At 44.4% G+C, this 12,347-nt stretch overlaps 1 pseudogene; it reads right to left on the bottom strand.

Moving 5' to 3' along the window:
- Positions 1-859: 859 nt before the first annotated feature.
- LOC109780279 (LEAF RUST 10 DISEASE-RESISTANCE LOCUS RECEPTOR-LIKE PROTEIN KINASE-like 2.1) overlaps positions 860-12,347 on the bottom strand; it is an 82,990-nt pseudogene continuing 71,502 nt past the window's right edge.

The raw sequence follows: 12,347 nt of genomic DNA, 5'->3' as shown, positions 1-12,347 counted from the left end.
AGAGTGCCGCCGCCAACAAGGAAATCAAAGAGCAATCGCGACATGGCTTGAGTTGTGGCCAACGAGGCAGTGACGAGGAAATGACGGTGGTGGTGAAGAGCAGCTCCTAGTACCAAGTAAGCATGCCCCTTCAACTGCTACGATTATTACTATGGACTTCTTCTTGGTGCGGATCTGCTGAATTGAATAGGTTATAGGTAATATTTAGTGGGTACACTGGCAAGGACACTTCGGGGATCTGAATTTTAGCTAGTTCTTCTCTAGCCTGAATGGCAACTTACTGAATTTTGGAGGAAATCAGCAATCTGGAAGCCTCGTTGTTCCCAAAAGATAAAATAATAGGTTTCCTTGCAGTTGAAACTTGAGCACCCAATTCCTCAAACACCTGTTTTGAATTTTTGATTCGTATAAAATACAGTAATCTGGAAAGGTCCTGGCTAACACCAATGTGAACTGGTAATGGGGTGACCAGTGTTAGAACCATGGCTAATTTTCGGAAGTCGTAACATCATTTAGTACTATCACCTATTTCCCCCTATTTATGTTTCTCTTCTGCTCAGTGCCATACTATACTTCTGAAAGGAAGCTAATATTAATTCTTTGACAGAACTAACCAGTATGTGCAAGAGAATCAGCAATGCAAGTTGGCCATCACTACTCCTATCTATGATGAACACGGGTATAACATCATATGACGAAGTAATGTTTTTCTAACTTGGGCAGCATGTTTGATTTAATGGAAACTCTGGAAACATCTATCCGACTCAGTTTGTTCAAGGTAGAGCCACCCATATGTACATATATGAAATATGTTTTATGATACAACTTGAATATGATGTTGCTTTGTTTAATTTCTGAATCAAGTCCATTGAACAAATTTTGAATTCATAAGGCTCAAATCTTCTGAAATGGTAGAACATGCACCTTGCACGCTCATGTTGTGTGCCGAATCTTCACTGGAACAACACGTGAACTTGTAGGTCAAGTTATTTAATAATGAACTTCAGTAATACATTTATCCAAGTTCTGTTTATAACCAGAATAGCAAGCTACACATTGTTCCAGATAGTGCTAACTTACTCTAGTTTACGCATGCCTGGAATAAGGGTCTGTTGCACAGGCTACTTAAATTGTAATTTCCACCTTAGATCCCCACCATATTGCCCTTCTCTCTAACTTCTATAAGCAAAAGAAGGAAAGTGGTGGTATCCGAAAGCAAATTTGAAGTCTGAGATGGTTGACTGAAACCAAGGAATTTCGAAGCAATTATGCATTAGCAATTATGTGTGTTTTATGATACAATGCCGAACTCCACTGCGCTTGTTTATCTTTGGTACAGGTCGCGTTCTCAAAGAGTTGGCAATCGTTGTAGTATTTTTGAATTTACAATGAAATCTCCTCACATCTGGTAGAACTTGCACTTTGTACATTATAATTGTGAGCTGAATTTTCACTGAAAAAGAGAGATAATCACGTATGTCAAGTTACTGAAATAAATCATCCGATATAGTAACTTGAATGAAAATTAATGAAACAAAGATGCATGGATAAATATCTTACATCAACCCAGAGAAGTTTTGCTTTGGTGGCATGTCCATGTCATCTGAACTTTTCTCAAACATTTCTAGAACCTTGGTTATAGTAGGGCGATATGCAGGTAATATCTGTATGCACCACAAGCCAATTAACACTAGTAGAAAAAGGGCCTATTGTCCCGGTTGGTAAGGGCCTTTTGTCCCGGTTTTTGAACCGGGACTAAAGAGTCGTTACTAATGCCCTAACCCTTTAGTCCCGGTTCTTACATGAACCGGGACAGATGGGCCTCCACGTGGCCGCTGCGGCCTAAAGAGTCGTTACTAATGCCCTAACCCTTTAGTCCCGGTTCTTACACGAACCGGGACAGATGGGCCTCCACGTGGCCGCTGCGGCCAGCCCAGGCAGGGGGGCCTTTGGTCCCGGTTGGTGACACCAACCGGGACCAATAGGCATCCACGCGTCAGTATCTAGCTGGAGCTGAGGGTTTTTTTGAAAGGGGCTGATTTAGGGGTTTTGGGGGTTAATTTAGGTTGTTATTAGGTAGCTATTAGAGAGAAGTGTCCTCTCTTATATCTCCGTGCTTGGTTTACCAACGCTACGTACTGCTATGCCTAAACATGGCTTAGATTGAAGTGAAGGCAACATGTGGTGCATGTCTTTCTTGTCCTTTGCATTCGAGGAATGGGATCTGCCTTGTGGAAACAAAAGCTATTTGTTTGAGTCAAGCAAGCGGACAGTCAGCTAAGAATACTGAAAGAGAACTCTCTAGCCCTGCACTTAAACTAGACTAGAAATCCGAAAAAACACTAGTTTTGGCCCATAGCGAAATAGAGTTTTTCATGGAGCTCCATCTCCAATTGCGCCCTAGTGATGGTACTCCTCTTGAGGGATACCACTCGCTATCATCATCTTGTAGGCAGCCTTGTGTACCTCACTGTGACTCGGCCTGACATTGCTCATGCAGTCCACATTGTCAGTCAGTTTGTCAGTGGTTACTTGAGGGAGATGCAAATACTTCATTCTTCCATAGTGCTGCCCCTCATTCTTATTTTGGTTTTCGTATCACGGATGTTGGTTCGCGCTTTATGGAATTTCAACGAGCAAACTAATCCAATCCCACAAAGGATTGTTCATGGAGAATGGAACAAATAGGGGAGATGGAATTCTTCTATATTGTCTTTCAACCCTTGCTCATGCCTTGGCTTCGCCTTCCACCTTCAGCTAAGCACCTAACCCGTGGGACGGGACCTTCGGTCTAGCCTTTGTTCGGGTATGGGACCGACCTGGGATTCTTCCATCCGAGTGAGTACCGCCCTTCTGATTTGGTTTGAGTACGGGACCGACCTTCTCTTTTGTTTGTAATTGGGCTTGCCCGAAACAAAGGCTCGAGCACCCTGTTCATTTAGCTTCTTAATTGATGGAAAGAAAATAGAGGTCTGCAGCAAACAAGAGCAAGTGACACTAAACTACAGTAGTGATAAATTGGCGGAACCCCAAGCTTTAAACCTCTGGTCCACGGGTCGGTGAACGAATGGGTTTTGGGAAATAGAGAACATGGACTCGATTGAACAAAGGTGGCACCGGAATGCTAGCTTCTAATCTGCATATTTTTGCAAATCCTTTTCCATTTGGATTTTTGAAAACATTAACTTACCTCTAGAATTCCACTATATATAACGTTGACGTTCCGCCAAAATGTGCCAGAGCGAGTGAAAGGCAAGCCTACCCACGGTGTTAACTTGCCATCCCCGACAAATCTGCTAGCAGCCCATTCGAGTTCCGCTTGGAAACAAAAAGCTCTTCTTTATTTGCGTTTTCGGGGAGCTGGGCAGAAGGACAAGAGGCTCCTAGCTAAAGTTGTCTCGCCCTGCTTCAAAACTACAGGGCGCGCGCTACGGCTTTGACCTAACGGCCTCCGTTTGCTGGAATCGGAATAGTTGAGAACAAAGTGGCGAACGGGTGCGTAACGCGTGGGAATCTGCCGAACAGTTCGGGTCTCCTTTGTGTGCGCGCACACGCAAGCCAAGTTTCACTTTTAATACCCCTGCCTTCCCGACCACGGATAGGCTGCGGTGGCAAGCACTAAAGGTAGGAATCTAGTGGCTGCTGCATCAAGCTCCATCCATGATTTTACACTCTAGAGGAGAGAACTGTTGTGAGCCAGCTTTGTAGCGACCTTTCTTATGCGGAAGCAAAACCTGTATTTCTATATGAGTCTTCCAAGGCGCAGGGGTTCTCTCTCCATTCACTTTGAGCTGGGTTTCTTGTGATCTTTTTAGTAGTTTTCCGTCCAATTTTATGGCCATTATTCAAACAAACCCTTCGATGACTTATCGGCTGCCTTGCTTGAGGAAGAGAGTCACTAAAATGGAGACGAACCGGAATCCGTCCGATCTTGTTTCTTGATTGAGTAACAAGGCCTGTTTTCTTAAAGGAATCTTCCTTTAAACGCGTTCCACAAAAAATAAAGTAGGCCCCTATTTGAGAGGGCAACGGTGTGGTACACATATCTGTCAATGTCAATCAAGTAAGAAAATGCATTCCCACTATCTGAGGAAAAGGTGAAGAATTGCAATTTATTGAGCTTGTAAGGCCCGTTGAAGTCCCCGAGAAAGGGTATAAATAGGGCTATAAGTAGGCCGTCTGTCCAAGCCAAAGAACTTACCCCGAAAAGTCCTGACAAATGATGATTGAGACAAGATTCCGCGTTTTTGAACCACGAAAGGCTTGGTTTCCATTTGGGTTGTAGATGGCCGAGCGGTTCAAGGCGTAGCATTGGAACTGCTATGTAGACTTTTGTTTACCGAGGGTTCGAATCCCTGATTCAAAAAAAGATCAATCACCCCCTTCCCTACTTCAATGGAAAAGGGGGAATCGCCCTTTCACAGCCGCCCCTCCACAAAATTTATACCTATCCTTTCGCCTAAGATGATCACGAACGAAGACAGAGAATTGCGTAGATTGAGTATGCAAGATTTCCCCTGAGTTTCCATTAGGAGTAATAGGGAATTCCTTGGTTTAATTAGAGGAGAGCAGCCAAATCGCTACCCGCTAAATCCAAAGGCTTCTCTGCCGAGCAGGAAGCCACAAAAAGCATTGTGCTCTTGTAACTGATCTTTTAGTCAAATCTCTAGTATTGGTATCGGGGGCCGGTGTCTAGGGATATGAGCCGTCAAAAGGAAAGGCGCTTTTGCTTAGAGGGCAGGCCGCAGGACAAAGCAAGAGCTTGAATGCGAGGGGCGCAGCGAATGTTTGCTTCGAAGGAGCCTGTGAGCCAGCGATTATTAGACCCGTTAGTTAGTAGGGACAACTTGAAGTAGGGACAACTTGAATACTCCGCCTGTGTCTAATCATCCACTCGACCAGCCATGGAGCAAGTTTGGGAGTCCTTTCCACTCATTGAGGATTCTATCTAAAAAAGAAGGTCAACGGGGGAGACTACTTTGAAGTCCGGGCTGAACAAACTACTTCTCCTGCTACCAAAACAGAGAAATAAGGAAATAAGATGGATTCGTCTAATAAAATACCCAATGCCTGTAGTTGAAGAATTGTTGGATGAGTTATCTTGTGCTGTTTGGTTTACTAAGCTGGATCTGAGAGCTGGTTACCATCAGATAAGATTACATGAAGCAGACGAATACAAAACGGCATTCAAGACCCACGTCACTATTTGTGCCCTATAAGGTAAGATTGATTGACGGAGTCAAGAGGTGGAGATCTTGGTTTAGCAGCGGCTGCCTGTCCTTTTCTTTCGTGAAAGGTATGATCTAGAGTGTGATTCCGATCCCGTGATTGGGTGCTTGGCGTAGGCTGACTTGGCCCAGGAAACAAGGTTCTATTAGGCTTGCAGGGCTTAAAAAAGAATGAGCTAGATCGCAGGTATTTGGATACGAGGTAGTAGCGGGGTCTAGTCGAAGTGGGAACCTACACCATACCTTTCGTAGTCAATACGATGAAACCAAAGCCTTAGCAGAGGAAGGAACCGATCTGATTCCCGGAACCGAAACAGGTATTTCCACTACTGCCGTTATGGAACCGAGGACAAGGACAGCTGCCCCGCTGGGCGTAGATTTTAATCCCGTTAGTGTGCATTGTTGAACCCTGAGTTCGAGATGTCTGAGCTTGGAGGTTCCGCTTCTCTAATGTGATAATAAAGCAACAAGCAACGCCGCTCCCGTGCGCTCATCCCTTGCTTGTTCTTGAGCGCTAGTCATTCATCCCGTGAAATATTTTATAGGATCCGTTTCGGAAACATGGAATGTCAGAGAAATTCAAATTATGTGAGGCTTAGAAAGAAGTCACCTACGGCTTTGATTGTTATTACTTTTGCAGGAGCTATGACGTCATTCCTTGCGGCAACCACTGGGGTTTGAAGATGCCTGGACCTTACCACCTTATTCTAATAGCCCGCATCAATGCCTCTGCCCAGAACATAGGAGCCCCCTGGGTTCAAGATCTCATATCAATTTTCAACTGCGGGGAAAGAATTGGGGTGCGGCAGGAAGAAATGGCACAACCAAGGAAGGCCTTTTTAGATTATTAATATTCTGACTGCTTTTCACTCTTGTCTTGATCTTGCTTTTGCTTAGAGGGCAGGCCGCAGGACAAAGCAAGAGCTTGAATGCGAGGGGCGCAGCGAATGTTTGCTTCGAAGGAGCCTGTGAGCCAGCGATAATTAGACCCGTTCCACAACAGAACAAAGAATGAAATGAATGAATGAAAGCCATGACCATGCCTCTAGTAGGAAGATCAAGGAACCGGTGCTGGCGCTCCTGGTTCTTGGGATCCTAACCGCGACAAGGCTATGGTCTAACTTTTTCTTCCTAGCGGAGTTCAATACGAAAATAAAGGCCAATTTTTCCCATTATTTGACTATCCATAATAGTGCGGAAAGAAAGCCCGAAGGAAGAGTGGCCTTGAGTTTCTCGCCCCTTTGCCTTAGGATTCGTTAATTCTCTTTCTCGATGGGACGGGGAAGGGATATAACTCAGCGGTAGAGAAGCAGCTCTTCGCCTGTGGGAACTTGCTCTTTTCTTTTGTTTTGAAATGCAACCTATGCTGAAACAGCCGAATAAAAACCAAAAAGTAAAGAGGTTAAGATGTACCCTGAAAGGCCCCTGGCCCGGACGGCTATCCAGCCCACTTTTTTCCAGCGATGGTGGGATTTCTATGGTTGGACATTCTTCATCCCGGAGGGCCGGGGAGAGGAGAGATAGCATCACTCTGACTTTGCCGGAAGGAGGAAAATCCGGAGTTGGCTTTGGGAGAAGAGAAGGAAGCTCTCAGGTTTAGACCATTAGGTTAAAAGCCCAATGCTCTACCAACTGAGCTATACACCCGATTTTACAAGAAGGCTTGGTGCGGAAAAGAAAAGAGGGCGGCCTGGCCCCATGGATTTTTTACCTCACTCACATACTTTGGAAGATGAAGAAATTCTCTTGAAGGAATCTATCGTATATCATATATAGGGATTTTGGACTGCGATTTCCTGGACCCGCATTCCCCTTTGCTTTTCTTTTGCAACTAAGCTTAAAAGAAACATAGTAGTCTTTCAAGCCATTAGAAAACTCATTAAGTGCTCTGTTGAGTGAATGCCTGTTGAGAAGCTTAGGTCATACATTTCCAGCTAATTAGAATACAACCATGAAGGTGGGGTTCGATTGGCCGGTGTTGCTGATACCGGACCCGTTATAACCCCGATTGGAAGGGCAGGCCAGTCTGAGGCTTTGGGGATGCGAGGCCATTGAAAGTGAGTATCCCATATTCTATGACGGAGATAGAGCATTAATTGCAGTTTTCACCCCACCTTAACGACCGAGCGAGGGATGAAATCTTTCGACGGAAGCGAAGCGCTATGCCGGGGCGAGGGGACGAGAAAAGAAACTGCTCTAGCCAATATTTATCTCATGCCTTTCCTCGTTCATGGTTCGATATTCTGGTGTCCTAGGCGTAGAGGAACCACACCAATCCATCCCGAATTTGGTTAATCGTACTCTGGCAACTTTACGTAAGGCAGAGTTGGGTTTTTTGGGTTTTTTTTTTCAGAATTTGGATTTAATAAACTCTTTTTACAAAGGAAATCCTAAAAAAGAATTTTTAGATCAAGTCGGATCTAGCTGACAAACCAACAACTGACTCGGTCCTCCCCGAGAGGCCCAAGTCCGTGGTTGGGCTTGCTTCCTATTCCGAACGGACATTCCGGGCTGGCTCGAGAATTTCACGGGATAGAGATATGGTATAAGAAATAGACTATTAAGTAACTCTAAATGAATTGTGGATACATCTGTATCCTTAACATACTGAAACGATTGTCATTATTCGTATCAAACCAATAGCGATTCATACAAGCTAAATCTTCTAATTAATGGTGGGCCAATAATGTCTTGTTTCAGTCCGTACAAGAAGATACTTTCAGGGTTGCCCAAGAAGGGACGGGCCTATCTATTGACTTGCTGCTAGCTTAGAGGAGAGAAAAAAAATCCCGCTTTCATTTACCTTTAAGTCTGAGAGAAGGCTTTTTCTTTCTATTAAAAGATCACAAATCCCCAGAAAATGCCCCCTTTTCCGGTCCGGTTAACAAAGCCTGTAAACCAAGAGCGGAACGAAGAGCTAAAACGTCACCTTTACCCTTATCCTTGAGGAATGAATTTTCAATAGCATAACTTGGGCTCCTAGAATATGGCCGGTCATTTACGCTCTCCACTGCATGAACAGCATTCCCAACTAGATCTGTACGGCTTCCGTTGTCTCCTTTTCGATTCCCGACTCTAGCTCACAGGTATCCATAAGAGCGACCAGCCCTGAATGCTTAAACCTATCAATCCTCCTTCTTTCCCATGCATTTCTTAGGGCTTTCGGGTATGCCACGTCGCATTCCAGATTATCCAGATGCTTACGCCCGCTCCGCTTTCCCATTCCTATTGCTTTCGGTATCTGAATCTTCCTGAATTCAAGTAGAGAATACCAGGGCTTTCTTCTTCTTTGATTTTCCTCGGGAAGCGTGTTGTCAAAAATGTCGGAGGTTACCAGATCTCTGAATCCATTCAAATTCCATAATTCCAATGCTATAATCCCTATATTAAGATGAAGTAAGAAAGCATCAGTGCTCTTATTTTCTGTCTTCTATGAAAGAATGTAGCTCGCTCTTTCAACCCGGGGCCCCCTCTGGGGAACTGTTTGAGTTTTAGCATCGACCCCATTTCCTTTTGATCGTATTACGCTTGACTCGCTGCAAAACATTTCGCTTTCTGCGCCACGCTCATACGTGGTTTACACTCCTAGCCTTTCATCTGACTTTTCCATCGGCCATAATAGCCGCCACAATAAGAAAGAAGCAAGCGAAACAGCTAGAAGCGCTCGCTTCGCCGCGCCCAACAATTCTTATTCACGGGAAAGCCAACCGAAAGATTCGATTCGGACTTCGTAGAGCCCGTGCTGCTGCTGTCTGCGTAGGGCCGTCCCCCACCCCCGTCCCGGGGCGCTAAGGGGTTTATTCTCCTAGCTGCTCTCCATCCAGCAAGTTACTCTCTTTCAAAAGATGACAACTCAAGATTAACAATCAAAACCAACGCTTTTTCTTCTCCTATAGCTTCATCATTACATCTTTCACTAGTTGTTGGATGTGAGTGATGAGATCAATCCATGGAATTTTTACCTCGGAAACGGAAGCTTTTTCTTACTGATGGACTGATCCTGGGAGTTCAGACTGACGGTTAGATGCGCCAATATAGTGGAAAAAACTCTACAACATTCCTTTGAATGGAATTTTTCATTGGGTCCCACCCCAACTAACTAGTGCTTGACTTGACTTTCCCCCGTGCCCTATCCAATGAATAAGGAGAAGGCCGGCCTATCAATGACCGAGCCGGCGCGAACACGGTGGTCTCTGACCAGGACCAGGAACCAATTCGAATTTGGATCTTGACATGTTGGTTGTTTTTAACCGTAGGCATCTCGCCAGGAAGTTGGTGGGCTCATCATGAATTAGGTATGCGCGTGGGCGCAATGGATTTCGCTCCCGTGCGCTCATCCCTTGCTTGTTCTTTCGGACTAGCACTCTTTCCCTCTCTTTGAAGTAGATTTCTCAGCGTTCTTCCCTTTGGTAAATTTGATTCTTGCAAATCAACATTAGACTTAGAAGCTTCATGGGGTCTGGTCTCGCGATTTGGCAATTTAAGCCAAGGCTTTGGTTATACCTGGGTGGCAAAGCGAAGTTTCTGGTGGGTAGGTGTCTAAAACAACCCTCTGCAAGGAAGCACGCCCGTATCAATCCTTTAATCGGAGACTAGACTAGCGTTAGGAAGGACAAAGGACCTAAGCGACAACCTCTACAAAAAAGAAAAACCTATATATAGATAGTGGTATGTGTTCGCTGACACTAAATAGACTTGGCTCTGGGCAGAACTGAGTGGCTAGGCTAAGTTCCCTAGTCTTCTATTGGCCTACCCACCCCTACGATATGGAGGCGCTTACCCTTCTCCAACAAGCGTTCCACCACGCGGCGATTGATTACCGCTTTCTGCGAAACTCCAGGGGGACGCTTTTCTAACTGGTTTAGCCTCTAGAGTGGGGAGGAAGAACACCCTCTAGACCAGGATAACTTACTAATTCAATTGACCAAGCGTCCTATTTGCTAGATTTCTAGTCGTTAGCTCTTAGTGAAGACGAATTGCTATCATCTGCGGGCGGCCCTCATTATTGAATTTATCCGCCTTGGATGCAACCAAATTCACTATTGACTTACGAGGAAAGTAATACTACTCCTAACTTGATCAAGTTTGGATTGTACTACTTTCGACATGCACCACATGCATGTTGCCTTCACTTCAAGCCAATCCATGTTCATTTCACCCGCTGATATATAATAACTTTTCATGCGCGCATCATGCATCATCACATATAATAACAAGTCCTACTAATCATCATCGTACAACTTCTACTCGTTATTAATGACAAGTCATACGATCATCATCCTCATAGTCATCGAACCAACCCTACTTAATACCCTCTTTAAGGTAAAATAGCATAAAACAATATAGACCCTGACTCTCCATTATGGAGAATGGAGATTATCCTGTCTCCAATTCTTGCGCTTCGCTTCCTTTTGCTTCCAAGAACCTCCTTACGACTGTCCATACATTTTTTCCATTCCTTGATTTGCATGTCTCCACTTCTTTTAGAAATCCGGTATGGACAGTTGAGATTCGTAGGATAACCTGGTTGTATGTTCAAAACATCAAGCCTACCATTCTGATACATCAAATGAGTCACACAATCCTATGGGATTATCTGTTGAAAAACATAGTAATAACTTCATAGTTAGCAATGATGTACTAGTTTTAGGAGTATGCAAAAGATGCACGCATGTCGTAATAGTAAGAAATCTTACTAGGGTATCTCCATAGTAGTTACCGTAGTTCAACACGTGCACTAGTGGCACGTATTGACCATAATGTGGAGGAGTTTTACAATAGATATTGTAATTCTCAAGATCAGTACAAAATCCGACCAGATGAGTTTTCTCCTTATAAGTTAACTCAGAGCCATCGGTGTAGTAGGTTCTGTCTACCATGTTCCGCACATTGTTTCAACAATCAAAATAAGCTGTCAATGAAAATAAGCTGTCAACTATTTTGAAATGAACAATATAAATTAGCTAATAACTATGTTTGAGAAACTCACATAGCGGTATAATTGGAGGCGTATCAACAAGGACCCAAATGTCCATATTGTCTTGCTCGATGTCAGGATCACCAAGATCCATGGTGACAAGCATACCCTCATCAAAACCATACATCTTGCAAAATGCTTCCCAATTTTTGCAACCAAAAAGGGTTACGCTCTCAGAATTATACAGATTTACTTCAAAATCTATATCATGATGGGTCCTTAGGTGAATTTTCTTTGTTTCCATACTTTCATGGTCTTCAAAACCCATCCTCTCCAAGACGTAGCGTCTTGCATGGCATGGGATAAGCTAGTCGAATTGTAAAAGATGAAAAGTATATGTTGAAATAGTTGAAGTCGTGCTTAATTACGAAAAAATAACACTTGTCGTCGTTGCGTACCGTTTCAACATCGAAGGTCTCCTCCAGCTTAATACTGAAGCGCCGATCTTCGTCCAGGTGAGGCCTGTCGCACTGACCTCGGACGGCGTGGCACCAGTCGCACTCCCCCAGGAGACTTTCATCCGAAAACGACATTTCCTATGTTCACAATTCAAATATTAAACGTCTACAATTAAATATATGTACGACATTTCCTATGTTCACAATTCAAATATTAAACGTCTACAATTCAAATATTATTCATCACGGGTTGACTATCGTTTGTCGAGTCTTTTCTTGAAAGCTCTCAGCTCACATGGTGTATACATTCGACCGTTGGTGATGGTCGCTCCTCCATTTGTCCCCGGGTGCATTACACCAAAATGTCTAGCACACGGGAACAAAGGAGAAGCGACCCCCACGACAACAGTCGGGATTCTTCGTCCTCTCATATATATATGGTGGAACTCTCCCTCACTGATTCCTCTTTGACATTTGCGACCGTCGGTGATGGTAGCTCCTCCTTTCGTTCTCGAGTGCATTACACCAAATTGTCTAGCACACGGGAACGAAGGAGAAGCTACCCCCCCGACAACAGTCGGGATTCTTCGTCCTCTCATATATGGTGGAGACTCGACAAACTTAAAGGCAACCCGAAATATCGTTTAATTATCTTTCTAAGAGAGGATTTGGCTGGTCTCACCTCGATGTCGGAGGGGGCGGTGACGGGGACGACGGCGGGTATGATGGAGGGGGCGGGGGCTC

This window comes from Aegilops tauschii, chromosome 3 (genome assembly GCF_002575655.3).
Source record: "Aegilops tauschii subsp. strangulata cultivar AL8/78 chromosome 3, Aet v6.0, whole genome shotgun sequence".
Classification (NCBI taxonomy): domain Eukaryota; kingdom Viridiplantae; phylum Streptophyta; class Magnoliopsida; order Poales; family Poaceae; genus Aegilops; species Aegilops tauschii.
The sequence above is the reverse complement of the archived record's forward strand: the minus strand, read 5'-3'. Positions and strand labels throughout refer to the sequence as shown.